At 44.4% G+C, this 17,206-nt stretch overlaps 2 protein-coding genes across 2 annotated transcripts in view; one reads left to right on the top strand and one right to left on the bottom strand.

The window, feature by feature from the left end:
* The window catches only part of csf2rb (colony stimulating factor 2 receptor subunit beta), a 12,219-nt gene extending 12,059 nt beyond the window's left edge, over positions 1 to 160 (bottom strand). Inside the window, exon 1 of the mRNA XM_061223210.1 lies at positions 15 to 160. The gene's annotated coding sequence lies outside the window, so the exon portion shown is untranslated. The remainder of the gene's footprint in view (positions 1 to 14) is intronic.
* Positions 161 to 15,718: 15,558 nt separating this feature from the next.
* Positions 15,719 to 17,206, top strand: part of pvalb6 (parvalbumin 6) — a 36,933-nt gene continuing 35,445 nt past the window's right edge. The window contains exon 1 of the mRNA XM_061224020.1: positions 15,719 to 15,877. The gene's annotated coding sequence lies outside the window, so the exon portion shown is untranslated. The remainder of the gene's footprint in view (positions 15,878 to 17,206) is intronic.

Below are 17,206 nucleotides of genomic sequence, written 5' to 3' on the forward strand. Positions count from 1 at the left end.
AGTTACCCATCTACCTCGAAGCACAGCGGCTCTTGGAGTTGTGTCCGTCTGCGCAGTGGTAGAGAGACAGTAGGGGCCGCTCGTGCCTCTGCTCGCTCTCCGTCCAGCTGCAGTTTATGTGGGTCTTGTGGTCATTCTGGCAGTGCAGAGACTCCAGCACCACGGATGCTGAGTACAGATAAGAAAAAAAGAAAAGAAAAAGCAGAGCGATAAAGAGAACTCCAAATGAGGATTGCTGCCTGGTTTTACAACCGACTGTACAGCGTGTTGGTGTCCCTGTCTCGTTTCTGATCTCACTTACTGTAAAATATGCAGGTATTTCTGACCTCACTTACTGTACAATATGCTAGTGCCTCCGGCTGGTTTCTGATCCAACTTACTGAACAATATGCAGGTATTTCTGATCTCACTTACTGTACAATATACTAGTGTCTCTGGCTGGTTTCTGATCTCACTTACTGTACAGTGTGCTGGTGTCTCCAGTTCCTTTCTGTACTGCACAGAGGTCAGTTCCAGAGGCAGGGACCAGGAGAACGGTGGCCAAGCAGAAGGCCCAGGAAGAAAGCATCGTTCCTGGTTACCCGGCAGGGAGATCTGGGGAAGCCTGGCACGTCTTGACCGTCCCAGTCAAACGGTGTCTGTATGTTACCTGTCTGAAGATGGGATGAGATTTTGTGAGTTTTCACAAGCGAAACCACGGGAAAGAAGCACAGACTGACCTGTAAACACGACCAGAAAAACACACCCTGCACTGGCGAGATGTGTGGTGCACTGGTGGTGGACTCTCAAACCAAACATAGTTATGATGAGCTAGACACCCTTCTCAGCTCCTTCCCTGAGGATGGCACCCCACTGATTCTCCTTGGAGACTTCAACATCCACCTTGAAGCCTCCCAGGCTGCTGCCTTCCTACCGCTAATCCACTCCTTCGGCCTCTCCCTGCAACACTCTCCTCCAACCCACAAGGCGGGCAATGTCCTAGACCTTGTCTTTGTGAGGAACTGCTCATGCTCCGATTTCACGGGTACCCCTCTGCATACATCTGATCACCACTTCATCTCATTCTCCCTCCCTCTTCCTCCCCATCCTCCTCCCCCTCCCCCCACCCACACTTCGTCAGGCCGCCGTAACCTCCACTCCCTCTCACCCTCTTCCTTTGCCAGCACTGTCACCGCCTCACTCCCCCCTCTCGAATCCTTCTTCAAACTCTGCTTCTGCCTCCCTCCTTTCATCTCTCTCCTCCGCCTTTGATTCTCTCTCTGTCCCCCTGTCTCAAAGCCACCTCGCACTTCCCCTCCCAGTCCTTGGATATCTGACACCCACCGTACCTCCAGGGCCAGACCAGAACTGTAGAATCTCTCCCCACCTTCAAGCGCAAACTGAAGACGCACCTCTTCAAGCAGCATCTCTCCCCATCCCTTCCTACCTCCCTGTGAACCTTAATTGTTGTCTTTGTGATTTACGTAGTGTTTTGGTATATTTAGTTGGCTAGGTAAGCAGTATTTGGATAGTTAAGTTTGGTCACTTTTGCTTTGTTGTTTGTTTATTTGTTGATAAAAAAATTTTTTTTTTTTAAAAGGCCCTGGTCCTTATCTTTGTTGTACGGGTAGCAATTGAAATTATACTTCCCGCAAGGGTCTTTCAGCGCAGTTAGCCCTGCTTATGGGTATGCACTTTGTTGTACGTCGCTCTGGATAAGAGCGTCTGCCAAATGCCAATAATGTGATGTAATGTAATGTGCACACCCCTCGTATCTGTACCTCTTTATTAGGATATGTCTAAATGCCCACTCACATCAGCTTTCTCTTCCTGGTTTCAGTATCTAAAACGCCCACAAAACGTTCACAAAGAGCAGTGAGCAAGTCCATAACCCCTTCGTTTCCCCCTCCGCATCGCTGGTGTACTATAAACTGACCGGCGTCTGCAGCAGAATGGCAGCTATAGGGGTGGCCTGTAGCGTAGTGGTGAAGGTACATGACTGGGACACGCAAGGTCGGTGGTTCTAATAAGATCCGCACAGCTGTTGGACCCTTGAGCGAGGCCCTTAACCCTGCATTGCCCCAGGGGAGGATTGTCTCCTGCTTAGTCTAATCAACTGTATGTTGCTCTGGATAAGAGCGTCTGCCAATAATGTAATGTGATGCATGAGTGAGAGACTAAATGCGCACAAAAGAAAACTCAGCACCTAAAGCCGAGGGGAGACATCTCCATTTAAAGGTGCAATGGGGAATTTCGGACTTTTTAACGGGCAAGAGAGGAAATGCAGCAACAAACACCCACAAACCACAACACTGTTTATCCTTCCCCCTTCTCTGTGAACACGCTGACGCTGAAACACCACTGGCTGTGGCAATTAGAACCAATTTTACAACCAATGAGCTTGACTTATTTTACAGCGATATGATGTTTTGATACAGAGTGCCAGCCCGTCAACTGCATATTTTGAAACCCGAATTTAAGGACTATAAACACAGGCAGAGGGTGAGTCAACATGTCAGTGAGCCTTTATCAATGATAGCAAGAGATTTACAATGGTCTTGTAACAATGTTTCAACACAAAAGTCTTACCTATTGTACCATTGAGGGGCGGAAAAGAGAAAGGCTCTAATGTACGCATGACTATGGAGCCGGCCACCAGGATCTGATAGCTACCTTCATGCTGAGATCTGTGATAGCATCAAAACCAGAATCATGAATACATCGAGCCCTCTCTCAACTGGGAAAACATACAGTCCTGTACCAGCAGATAATAATATTTAACCCTCAGCTCTTGGGATGTTATCTAGATGGGCGGCCTGCTGCGTAGTGGTTAAGGTACATGACTGGGACCCGCAAGGTCGGCAGTTCGATCCCCGGTGTAGCCAGAACAAGATCCGCACAGCCGTTGGGCCCTGGAGCAAGACCCCTTAACCATGCCTCCACTCGTGAAGCTACCGCCTGTACGCTTGTAAAGGCAATGAACGTCTACACTAATCCTGACAGAATTAACAGCACCGTTGCAGTTGCAGTCTGTGAAGCAGGGGTCACAAACCTTTTTGAAACTGAGAGCTACTTCATGGGCACTGAGTCATACCAGTTTGTTTTGTTACACGAACTAGAGTAGGTCAGAGTTCACCTAAACCTATCTAAACTTCATGTGTAATAAACATATTTTTAAGACATTGTCATTTTTGAATCTATATAAATGCAAGTGTGATTTTTAAAAAATAGCAACAGAATAAAATTAAATTTTAGATGCAGCTCACTAGTGAGTTGTGCTATTTTTAGAACAGGCCTGCGGGCGACTCATGTGGTCCTTGGGGGCGACCTGGTGCCCGCGGGCACCGTGTTGGTGACCCCTGCTGTGAAGTACAACGTATAACTGCGACATTGCCAGAGCCGGCGTATCTCCACAAGTCCCGAGCACCTTCCCCAGGCTGCGGCTCTGAGGAGTCCATTTTAAAGAGACGAGGGGACGTTCCACCAGCACGGACCAGCGGTAACTCAGAAGTGTAAATGAGAAGTTATGCCAATTCTGAGAAACTGCTCAAGTCTCGCAAGCCGCGCACGTCTCTTCCGACGCTGACTGAGCGATAAGACGAGTCTGACGTTTTCAAAGGCAATAAATGAACCCGAGCGCATGCCTACGGTGTAAGAAGCCACTGCAGGCAATGTTGATAGTAATTAAACAAAAAATAATATGGAACACATGCCCCGTGGAATAAGGGTGGCCAAAAGGCCCACTGTCAAGCAAACTCTTTAAAAAGTTTTCAAAAAATAAGCTTCAAAGTTACAGCAGAGAAGTTAATGTTTGAGAGAGGAAGTTCGATGAATAGGAATGGCCCTTTGCTTTAGGTAAATAAGAGTATCGCCACAAACAGTTACTTCACCCGGTTTAGAGAGGGACAGTGAGTAGCTTATTTATACAGTATTAGGCACCCTAGACTTTATTATATATTATATATGTTTCTTTTTTGAGTGTGTTAGTATAAAGGAACACATTTGAGATTTCCAAATACTCCAAAAATATTCATTTTCCACAAGATTTTTGTATTTAATTAAAAAAGGTTACATATTACTGTAAGCAATTGACTACTTTTTACATAAAAACTTGATCAAGGCTGTCTGAGATCAGAAGCAAGGAGCCAACCAAGTCTATCTGTGGCAGGTTCTCCAACATGCTTGGAACAACCTCCCTGCTGATTGTCTTATAGACCTGCAGGACAGCGTTGGCCATCTCAGAGAACTGATGCAGTTTTAACGCCGAAGGGTGGTCACAAAAAATATTGATTTGATTCAGTTTTTAACTATTCTGCCAAATTTCTGAAGTGTAACGTAAATGTATTATTTAGGACCTTTCATTGAATGGTTTTTTGAAAGAATCTTATCCGTACAGAATGTTATACAGGTGTTTAAGACTTCTGCACAGTACTGTATGAAACAAAGTGCCTGTTTTTAATGCACCCAATGAGGCTGTGAACACCCCTTCAGTTACAGCAAATCTAAAAAACAGGAAGTCATAAAAAAACCAAAAGACAAAAAGGCAGTATACATTAAGTACTACCAGCGTTTCCCCGGTTAGCAAACTACCCGCAACATTAATTATGATTTTACCAATAGGGTATTTTATTATCGCCCAATGTATGCTGGGATAGGCTCCAGCCCCCCTGCAACCCTGATCAGGATAAGCGGGTTCAGATAATGGATGGACGGATGGTATTTTATTATTAAGAAGGAGCTGAGTGAATCCAGCAAAAAAGGAAATCTTATAACACAATAACAGTGTTCCTCAAAAATGTAAGTTGTAGGCCGAAGAGAAAAAGTAGCTGGCCAGGTTCAGCTGATGTAGCTAAAATATCATAGAGTTTAATTTCATTTTATCCATTTAAAAGTAAATCCACAACACAATTAAGTGTGCAAAAAGTCAAGGGTAAAAGTCTGGATACTTTCCGAAACCACTGTAAATAATCTGAAACATGTACAAAATTAGGCAAGATCATTATAAAGGGCACTTTATAACAACACTGAAGCCCTAATGAAGAATAAACAAGAGGAGAGGCTGAAACCCGTTTGTATTGCTCACTATCCAGAGGTAGATTCATGAGGGGCTGTCTGAGACTTTAAACGTCTTGAAAATGAGTAATGATCTGGACTGCAGAAGCGATTTCAATTTAGATTTATCTAGCATAACAAGGAGATATAGGCTGTAAATTCCACAACTGAAACGATTTATTTATTTTATTTTACTTTATTTTACTTGCTTACTTACTTACTTACTGATTTATTTAAATAGCTTGTTGTATCTTATTAGCACTAGCAGAGGGAGCTGCGATCGGTGGTCTCTTTGAGATCAGCTTGGAGAATGCTCAAGGCAAAGACGCACGTAGGAGAAACAAACACCTTGGGTAGGCTGAGTGGCCAGTTTTCATCATTAAGTTCTCTGTTCTCGCATGTTCTAATATTCACAATTACCCCCGGCTCCCTGTGCTTAGTGGTGTACGTAATGGTGCTGCTAATGTTGTGGACGCTGAGTCAACACGAGTGCATTTGGGGCATTTGGGTCACGCCAATACCCAAACGAGTGCGAGCTTTAACAGTGGTAAAAAGGCGTCCCATTAAAAGCCCTAAGGATTGGAGAGCTGAACGAAATTTCATTCAAAATGGATCTAAGTGCCCCCTGGGCCCAAAGCAGTAGACACTCAAACTGTAAAAAAAATATATATATACGGTATGCCGACGACAGTCTGCCTCTCAGGTGCCTCTCAGTTCAGGTATGATTCATCGAAAGTACACATTTGAGTTGAGAGTACCCCAGAAGCAACCAAGGAATCCATTTTCATGCATTGCGTTTTAAATGTTTTTGTTTTCCACTCAATTGTTATCAGTTCTGACGTTCATTAATTTCTTTCAAGTACATAGGCGTAATGACAAGTTCTCTTTTTGAACCGATTTATTCCGATACTGAAGTTGGGCATCCATCTTCCAGATGGAAGACCAAGAAAGCCGAACAGACTGATTATTTTGTGTTGATATTGGCCGCGTTTAAGGTCCTTAAGAACTTTCTTAGCTTAAGAACGTTCTTAACGCGTTCGGGAAACGCGGCCATTACCTATTTATATTGATGTATAAGCGTTTTCAACATTCCATTAATTAAAGAACGAATCGTTAATGAAATTGAAATTGAATGTTTTACTGACTTGATTCACATGCAACTAAACGTGTTCACTTGGGATACGGATTATTTATTTATTTTTTAATTATCGTATCTTACAGAACACAGAAAATTGGCCCACATAAACGGGGAGATAAAATAATGACCTCGTTCTAAGCACTCGCAAAAAAGAAAAAAAACCTCAATGAAACACACTTGTAATAATACAATTAGAAAGCTGTTGGCTTCTATTGTATTTTTATTACCTAATGTTTCCCAGGGTGCGGCACTTTACTTTTGTTTTTCTTTTCATATCGTTTTGAGCGATTTTAGCGCCTTATGTGAAAGCTTCCTCACCTCCTCAGTCAGATATGTTCCTGCTCAGGTCTGTCTCCTGTAGCACTTTGTGGGCGGTCGTGAGGGCGCACTTCATGCGCCGTGTATTACGCCCGGCAGGGAGACCAACAGTAACGGAGCCAGAGATACATCGGTGAAGTTGGCCGGTAAATACTGAAACCCGTGCTGAAGCCTTGTTTGATGGACAAAACGCGCAAAAAAGACAGCATTGATCTCTTTAGAGGAACAAGCATGAGAACTGACGTCCACACAATTGGGAAATCCCCACGTATATTCTTGGTAATAAGAGGCGTCATTCCTTAACTATATTGCCACATTTATCGAAACTCATATTGGAAAAATTTGTATACCAAAACGAAATATATGCCTACAAAAACGATACAGTAGTAGAAGTAATAATAATAATAATAAAAATAATAATATATTAGGCTGCACATGCTAAATAAATGCTTGCTTTTATTTAAAGACTTAATTGTTACTGAATACAACACTTTGACTTTGAGTAGAGTAGTCTATCGGTGGTAGATCTACATGATAATTGCTTTTGAAAAGCTACCCTCGTTCTGTTTTATATACGCTATTAATCACAAATAAAATACAAAATATAAATAATAAATACAAGCGGCGTTCAAAACTGCAGTGAAGCAAAATGAACGATCATTTAGTTCATTTTGGTAGCAAACGCAGAAATTACTGTAAAAATGTTCTTACCTTATGCTAATGCTATAGGTGGATCTTACTCCGTTTTTCTCCCAGGATCTGACAAGTAGCAGAATTTAAATGAAGTTATTCGCTGTTCCGGATTGTGTCTGCGGTCTTATACTAGGCAGTCAGTGTCTGCGCTGCTTACGGGAAACCTGGCTCGGTTGGCTGAGCTGAGTCTCTGAGTGACGTGTGTGCGTGGCCACGTGCCCTCTTGGGGGGGCCGTGGCTGCGGCTTCTGTGCCCGCAAGAGCCGCGCACTTACTCATATTCTTCAGAAGAGTTTGTTTCAGACGTTTTTTTCCAGACCATGTCACATTGCCGCTATCTTGCTTCGACTAAATGGGTCGGTTAAAAAATACGACCAATGCTCAGGTTGTCAACATTTGCTAATGAAAAAAGAAAGGTGAAAGCGAATAATGTTTTGAAAACTCCATTATGTCAGAAATGACTGAGCATTCCTTGAAGAATAACGGTCTGACGTTTGTGTTGTGCCTATTATGATACAGGCCTGTTGCAAACAATTCCATAGCATGTTTATTATTTAATTGATAAAATAATTATAATTTATAATCATTTCTGACATAATATGGTTTAGGAGTGGTTAATAATTCCTCCAAACATGAGAAGCTCCTATTAACAGATTGTTGAAGTTCTGGGATTGCAACTCCAGGTGGAATAAAAAAAACAGCATATTCAGGTTATTATAATATTACATTTTGTTGACAGATATGAAACCATTTAGTGTTCCAAATATGCAATATGGGCTAATAGAGGAAATCAGGAAGGGGGCAAATACTTTTTCATGGCACTGTATACCACCAACGGATCCGCACTGGAATAGAGGGAGCCTTTTCCTTAACAAGCTCCGATGTTCCCTTTTATTGGAAACATTTAGTGTTGACATTTAGAAAGTCATGTGATCCATGTTTTTCAGGTTCTTCTTTAGAAGGAGATGTAGCCTGCCATTTCACTAAGATGAGTCACTGCCATTTTAACCACAGGGCTTGGGTTGGGAGACATATGTGTGCGACTATCAGTGACTGTGTTTGGGACAGACGAAGAAACGGCCACTGCACAGACTGCCAGCCCTGATCTGCTACCCACAATTCAACGGAGTTACTGGTGACGGCATAAAATTAAGGAATTCGATCTGTTGGCAAACAGGCCCTGCGTTGATGAGGAAAGGCTGGTGTGTTCATCAGGCCGCTGTCAACAATAACGGAATATGATGAGTGCGCTCATATTTCTTTAGCTTCATTTAAATTGCTTATTTCTGTTGACGTGTGTGCGACAGCCACATGACTCAGTCTCGAATCCTTCCTTCCTGAGAAAACTGCAGAATGGTGACATTTTCCGGCAGTGACTGAATGATGAGGAACTGGGCAGGGCTGGGTTTTGTGCAATCATATTTCAGACGGCTGGAGGGTGTGGACTGGTTGTGGTCTGATTGGCTGAATCGGATCCCGCTGCGTAGAATTTTCACTGAACGCTTGCCTTGCATGCCATGATGGGCTGCAACAATTAGCGAAATAATGTTACGAAACATATCCGAACATAGGCCAACTTTTTTTTTTTTTCTGCTCGCCACTGTCCTGGCGTCTTCCTCGTCGGTCTTCCTGTTCTCAGCGCATTAGATTCATTACATGAAGAAAAAGCACCGATTGTGACTACAGTTTGTTCTGACTTTGCATTTCGACCGTATTGACTCAATGACCCATAGAGGAGCCAGCCACTCTGATGCTCGTGAGCACCGTCTCTCAGCATGACCGGGAAATGACCTTATTTTTAGGCCACTTGGCTGGACCAGGCAAAAGGAGGATTTGAGGTAGTGTCAAGGAAGGCGAAATCTATCACCACCTCTATTAAAGACTGCGTGGTAAAATTTCCCAGACAAATGAAATTATTTTTGTGGAGTTGTATTGTCAGACACTGCGCATTGGCATCAAGCACCAGAGCACACAGCTGTAAGGAAAGCTTTATTTACCCAGAAGAGTAGAGGTCCTGACTCAATTCAGATCTGTTTGCACTTATCACAAAGGGACATTTCCCCTCTATGTCCGAAGAGACGCATACACCAGAAGAATAGAGTCGAAAGGACTGGCCAGCTGATCCCTATCTTCCTGTGTAGTTCAGTAGTTCTCCTTCTCTGTGTGAACTTCACCTGTTGTGCACCTGGTTCATTAGTTCTCCTTCTCTGTGTGAACTTCACCTGTTGTGCACCCGGTTCAGTAGTTCTCCTTCTCTGTGTGAACTTCACCTGCTGTGCACCTGGTTCAGTAGTTCTCCTTCTCTGTGTGAACTTCACCTGTTGTGCACCTGGTTCAGTAGTTCTCCTTCTCTGTGTGAACTTCACCTGTTGTGCACCCGGTTCAGTAGTTCTCCTTCTCTGTGTGAACTTCACCAGTTGTGCACCCGGTTCAGTAGTTCTCCTTCTCTGTGTGAACTTCACCAGTTGTGCACCTGGTTCAGTAGTTCTCCTTCTCTGTGTGAACTTCACCTGTTGTGCACCTGGTTCAGTAGTTCTCCTTCTCTGTGTGAACTTCACCTGTTGTGCACCTGGTTCAGTAGTTCTCCTTCTCTGTGTGAACTTCACCTGTTGTGCACCTGGTTCAGTAGTTCTCCTTCTCTGTGTGAACTTCACCTGTTGTGCACCTGGTTCAGTAGTTCTCCTTCTCTGTGTGAACTTTACCAGTTGTGCACCCAGTGGGCAAATATATATTTATGCCACTCAAACCCTCTTCTCGTTGCTTTGGTGAAATATGCCATATAAATGTGGCCCATTATCATATAAATGCGATCCATTATCGTTATTGCACATGGTTTGGATCCATGGTGCCTGTTTTGCTTTTCTCCTGCCTGAGTTATTGGGTGCTCCTCAGTGTTGTGTGTCTTTGCTCCGTTTGAGGATGTATGGTTCGTAGGTTTGGAGATTCTCCTTCATCAGACACAATGACGTGTCAGGCCGTGTGATCATACACCCTGGATAGGGCCCGGGTTTGTAAATGAGATTGTTAATTTATATATTATTTATATATTGTACAATGCCATGTACCATTATACAATAGCAGCACTGGGCCTTGGGGTCTGATGAGAGCGATAGGGAGACAGAGGGAGTCTGTTTGAAATCTAAAGACTGTGCAGCTGTCTACAAAAGTATGTGCTGTGTGCTGTATGATAAACCACCTGTCCTATGATAAGTTTTCAGTGGCTTTTGGTCATTTAAATATGAATAATGATGCTCTTACAAATGGCTTAGGGAAGTCTCTTATTTTTGTGTGTTTTGTGGAAATTTTCTAAATCGCATGTTCACTATCTATATTTTAAGGAACTCCTGTCCACTTTTAATCTCAAAGTTAAGGATGTGAGGACTGCCTACTTCTGTCAGCTAATCTCTTTGAGCAAACACAATCCCAGGGTCCTGTTTGACACTGTCAATAAGAGTGTTAACCCTGTTTCTCCTGTGGTTCCTTTTGTGAAAAACGTCCTTTTCTTTTTTGTGGATTAGATATGAGGACTATGATTCTTCCTTCTCCTGCCCCACAATTGACTGCCGGGCTAGTCATTTTTGATCACTTTTCAGCCATCTGTCTCCAGGACCTTATTGGTGCTCTATCAAATGTGGCCATCATCTTGTCCATTAGATATCATCCATCATCCATACTCAAAGATGTATTGGAGTCCATTGATCTGAGTATAGTCTCTATTATAAATAGCTCTCTCACATCAGGTTGAGTCCCCGATTATTTTAAACGGGAAATTATTTAGCCTCTCCTTTAAAAAAAAAACAAATCTCGATCTGTCACTGCCCAAGAATTATGGACAAAATCAAGTCTGTAATGACATCCGGATGCGTTCAGATGCTGGTGAATGCTCAACTTTGATACTGCTGGACCTTAATGCAGTGTTCGACACTATCGATACACAGTATCCTCATTGGCAGGTTTAGGTAGTTCACTTTGGTCACTTTTGCTCTGTTTGTTTGTTTATTTGTTCTCAAAAAAAAAAAAAGGCCCTCGTCCTTACCTTTGTTGTACAGGTAGCAGTTGAAATTGTACTTCCCTCTAGGGTCTTTCAGTGAACTTATGCCTGGTTATGGGTACGCACTTTGTACGTCGCTCTGGATAAGAGCGTCTGCCAAATGCCAATAATGTAATGTAATGTAGGTGTGTGAGCATAGCTGTGATAACCCTGGGTTGCTTTTCGTCCTGCCTTTCTAACGGAAACATTTCTGTCTCTATTGGTGATTTTGTGTCTTCTCCTGCATCTCTGTCTGGCGGCGTGCCCCAAGGCTCAATCCTGGCTCCTATTTCATTCTCCTTCTCCTTCAGTTGTGTGGATGATACACAGCGCTGCCTTTCCGTTGAAGCTCACCAAATGGATAAGCTGGCTGTCGTACAGGTCTGTTTAGCTGCCATTAAGGACTGTCAATGTCAAACAGCTTCCTTCAGTTGGACGGAAGTTATTGCTGTTGGCCCCCACAGCGTAGCTTCCAAAGTGCAGCAGTGTATCGGTCCGTGCTCATCAAATATTAAGACCAATTTAAAAAAACCTGGGTGTTACTTTTGACCAGCACATGAACTTTAAACAACAGAGCTCCAGACCATGTCATGCTTTTTCCAGCTTATAAATATTGCAAAACTTAGATCAGTGGCTACTTCCCAGCTATGAACAATTATCCGTTATCTTATTTCGTCCTACCCAAACGGTTTAGGCAATGACAAATGATAAATGACAAAGCAATGACACTGGCAATGACGAATGAAAAATAACTCATCTCATATATTCTACTTATTAAATTATAGTAGCTATTTTGCTAAATAATATTAATGTTTTTAATGGTAGTTGTTGTAGTACTAATAATGGTAATAAAATAATCATAAGAATATAATCATCTTCAAAAGGAAGGATCAAGTTTCTAAAGGACTTCCTGAAGACGAGCGAAACCAAAATGACACTAGTATTAATAGAAAATAAAAAAACACTTCCTTTTTTCTCTGTCGGACGACAGTCTGTTTATTCTTTCTTAACATCTTCTTTTTCCTTGTTCTGTCCTCCTCATTCTCTCTCTGTTTTTCTTGGAAAAGTCTCTCCAGAGTAAAAAGCAGAATGTAACTGTGCAGTTGTAAAATGAGAGCCGTTCTGGAACTTTAGATGTGATTTTGGGGCACTGCAGATCATTAGAAGGAGCGGTTGTTTCGCCGGTGCATTGTGGGTAATCACCCCGTGCGGAGGAGCTGAATTGTGTTTCTCATGCATGTGATGAGCTCATTGCCTGAAGTTTGGGGAACTCAGTTCTTATCTGACTTCCGACAGCTCTGTGTTTTTCATTTCAGTTTCAGCTGAAATGCAGTTGGGGCGAATCTTGCATCACCGACTTGATAATATCTTGTGCACCAAGACTTAAATACCTGCACAGGTATGGTATTCATAACCTCATTCTGTATGCCTTTCTGTCGTAAAGGTACAAGTTCAGTTTGTTGCAGTTGCACACCGAGGATCGGGGTTTGATTCCCGGTCCTGCCAAAGGCTGAGGTTGGCTCACGTGGAGCGGCAAGGATAGTTGTAGTTGGAGATGATGCGGCTTAGAGAAGGATCGTTAGATCCATTTGTGCTGCTGGGGAACGTGGTCGTATGCATGCGGTGTATCCTAAATAACATGGGTAATTGGTATAGATAGGGTACAATTGGCGACCAAATTGGGAGAAAAAGGGGGAAAATAATAATAATAAAAAATAATAATTGGAGCCATTTGTTGGTGTAGAACCAGAGCCTTTGGCTGTAAATCAGTATATGATGTCACAATATGAAAGGTACCTCCAAAGCTCTGGCCAGCAGCATGCATCCCAGGAAAAGAGAGGTTTGTACTGGGTTAAATCAGGGTTGGAGAGAGAGAGAGACGTGTTATATGTGCACTCATTTCCCGCTATGCACTTCCTTCCGCCTACGTTGTGTTGAATAAGCAATGTGAAATCTCAGTAAAGCTTGGTTCCCATTTGGCCAGTTGGGTTGTCAGTCGGCACAACTTCCTCTCGTGTGAAAGAGTTCAACCCCCCGTCAACCACCCCCCCAGCACTTCAGGACAGGCCAGACTTTTGAAAGATGTTTGATTTTGTTGGGCCGAGACCGACCCGGGCCATAGCCAATGAGAAGCTCCGGGTGAACAGGCAGGAAGTGAGCTCGATAGCTCTAAGGACAGCGACCATAACCATAAACCCCTTTGAGCTGTGGTGTTTTTTGGCCGATTTCACGGCGTTTGAGACAGGATGCTCAGAACTGGGCCTCGTGTGAATCCCTCAGCCTCGTGTGCCCAGGATAACGAGGCCTAGGCAAGACCGGTTGGCAAGACCACTCCTTAAACGGCCTATATCTGCAGTGTGAACCAAGCTATAATAATAATTTGTTATTTAATTGACGCTTTTTATCCAAAGCGACTTATAGTTGATTAGATTAAGCAGGGGACAAGAAATCCTCTGTGATATACATTAAATATTTATATACTGTAGTGTGATGCCCCCTCCCCTGAGATAAAAAAACAAAAACCTTTGGCTGCAGGAAAAAGGGCGCTTTCAAAAACACACATACACACACGGTACCGTGAACACACACACACACATAAATACATGCATTACATTATTGGCATTTAGCAGATGCTCTTATCCAGAGCGACATACAGTTGATTAGACTAAGCAGGAGACAATCCTCCCCTGGAGCAATGCAGGGTTAAGGGCCCAACAGCTGTGCGGATCTCATTGTGGCTAGACCGGGATTAGAACCACCGACCTTGTGTGTCCCAGTCCTTTACCTTAACCACTACGCTACAGGCCACCGCACGCACGCACATACGCATGCACGCACTACCGTGAACACACACACATATGCACACACACATATTCAGTTCTGTCAACACACACACACACACACACACACACACACACACGCACACACACGCACGCCTGTCTCTGAGGCTGGTGCTGACTCACGTTAGCAGCACTGTGGAAACGGAACAATTAGCACCGCTCCTGGAGGAGACGGTGCGCGTAACCCTCTCCGCTGCCTCGGCTGACCCGGCTCCCAGCAGCCCCCGCGCGGGGCGGCGCCACTCGGCTCAGTGACAGAGCTCCACTCATGGCCGGCTCCTCTCGTCTTTGTTCGGTGACGTAGCGGGGGGGGGGGGGGTGGCACGCTTTCGAATACTCAACGCCACGGCACCGGACTGCCGCTGGGTGCGTATCTCACCCAACGCTGCTTTGGACTGAGGCCCGCAACCCTTTCCAATCAAGATCGCTGGCCCCAGCGTGGCTCTGTCCACAACTGTGATCTTATCCCGTCCCTGAAGCAGGGCCACGAATGAAGCTCCGCACTCCCACCTAGTGGACAAAATGCGTATGCGCATCTTCGGCCACAATGCTGAAAAGGATGATGATGATTATGGCTGAATTTCCTGTATGTCTACTATTCTGACTATTCCTCACCACCATATATACCTTTTAACCCTTTGAGGAAGGTTTTTCTTTTAAGAATGTTGTTTTTTTCAAAATTCCAAGTCCCTGTTCCAGATTCCAGTAGTGGTTGTTACATCAGCATTAGAAGGTTCAGTTAAGAACAGGGATAAGTGCGCTTAAAGACCCGAGAGGGAAGTACTATTTCAACTGCTACCTGCACAACAAAAATTAGGACCAGGGCCTATTTGATTATCTGATTAAAAAATATATACATATATCTCGGATCTTGCAGTGCACTTATCCCTGGTTATGGGTATGCACTTTGCACTTTGTAATACGTTGCTCTGGATAAGCATCTGCCAAATGCCATTAATGTAATGTAATGTAAAAGCATGCAAACATGGTCAAGAGGTTCAGCTTATTTTCAGACCAAATGTCAGAATGGGGGAGAAATGTGTTCTAAGTTACTTTGACTGTGGAATGATTATTTGTGCCAGACAGGGTGGTTTGAGTATCTCAAAAACAGCTGATCTCCTGGGATTTTCACACACAACAGTCTCTCAAGTTTGCAGAGAATAATGCGAAAAACAAAAAACATCCAGAGAGCAGCAGTTCTGTGGGCAGAAACACATTTTTAATGAGAGAGGTCAGAGGAGAAGGGGCAGGCTGGTCAAAGCTGACAGGAAGGTGACAGTAACGCAAATAACCACAGATTACAACAGTGGTACGCAGAAGAGTATCTCTGAACACACAACGCATCAAACCGTTGGATAGACCACAGCAGCAGAAGACTTAAGTCTAATAAATGCCTAATAAAGTGCTCAGTGAGTGTATATCTGTGATCTTACATCTTAAAGGGTCATGTCCTTTCTTTCCTTTTCTGTCTCTTCCCCTTTCCCCTTCCCTCCTTCTGTCCCTCTTCCCTGCTCTTTTTCCATTCATCTCTGTCCTGCCTTCTCTTTCCCTCCCTCTCTCCCTCCCTCCCCCATCCTGCAATCCCTCCTCCACATCACTCCACTCCCTCCTATCCTAAAACAGTGCCCCTCCCTCCCTCCCTCCCTCCCTCCTTTATCTGTCCATCTCCATCCCTCTCTCCCCTTCAACTCACCTCCTGCATTAGGTTCTCCCCCTCAGTCTGAAGCGGAGTGTTCTCTCTCTCTCTCTCTCTCTCTCCCCGGCTCTCCTGCTCGCCCGCGGCCGAACCTCCCGCCCGAGACCCCGCTGCACCTGGGAACGCACAGAGGTGAGTGGAGGAGACTCCCCGTGCCGCAGCGGAGAGAGGGAGCGAGGGAGGGAGGAAGAGAGGGAGGGAGGGAGGGAGGCAGCGCAGCCAGCCAGAAAGTAAAGAAAGAAAAGTGGAAGGAAGCAGTAGTGCTGTGCGGCGAGATGCACATAGAGGGAGAGAGGGAGAAGAGAGAGGGAGAGAGAGAGAAGAAGAGAGAGGAAGAGAGAGGAAGAGAGGGAGAGAGAGAGGGAGGGAGAGAGAGAGAGAGGGAGAGAGAAGGAGAAAAAAGTGATGGAGCAGATGGAGAGAGGATGGAAAGGGAGAGAGGCGGAGAAAGAAAGATACAGAGAGACTCTACTCTCTTTGCGAGATGCTGCTTGTGTGGATGAAATGGTTTATATTGTCATTAGTATTGCTTCTCTGTTCCCTGTTGGGTCTCATTCAGAAAATTAGTGTGACCGGGGTGCGTGTCTGTCTGAATGAGATCGGACCGATCAGTGTGTGTGTGTGTCTGAATGACAGCGGACCGATCAGTGTGTCTGTGTGTGTGTGTGTGTGTGTGTGTCTGAATGAGATCGGACTGATCTGTGTGTGCGTCTGTCTGAATGAGATCGGACCGATCTGTGTGTGTTTCTGAATGACAGCGGAGTCATCAGTGTGCGTGTGTGTGTGTGTGTCCAAATGAGATCGGACCGATCTGTGTGTGTCTCTGAATGACGGTGGAGTGATCTGTGTGTGTGTATGTTTGTCTGTGTGTCCGAATGAGATCGGACTGATCTGTGTGTGTCTCTGAATGACAGGGCTGATAAGTTGGTGTGCGTCTGAATGGGACAGGGGTGATGAACGTATTTTTCTGAATGGGAGAGGACCTTAGTTTGCGTGTGTGTCTAAATGTGACAGGAGATGCTCCCAAAAGCATGACTTGATTCACAAAACTTGGGGTGTGCACACACACACACACACACACAGGCAGGCAGAGGGGACAGGGTTATCTATCCCTTGGCATTAATGTGGTGGTGGTTTTTGGAGGGGTGGGGTGGTGAGAATGCACGGTGAAAGAAATGGGAAAATGTATGCGTCTTCAGGTGAACATTCTGTTTCCTACACCTGTTCCCCGTGTAGATTCACAGGACAAACTTCAGCAGTGCGATAGCATGGGCTTTCTGACCAGAATGAGAAACGACTACGTTACAATCTGACATTATTCTGGGATGCGTTCAATACGCAAGCGTATCCAAGACCTTGAGGGAGAGAGAGAGAGAGAGAGAGAGAGAGAGGAAGAGAGGGAGAGAGAGGAATGAGAGGAGAAAGAGTGATGTATATATATAATTATTATCCTGTTATCAT

Source organism: Conger conger, chromosome 16, assembly GCF_963514075.1.
Source record: "Conger conger chromosome 16, fConCon1.1, whole genome shotgun sequence".
NCBI lineage: Eukaryota > Metazoa > Chordata > Actinopteri > Anguilliformes > Congridae > Conger > Conger conger.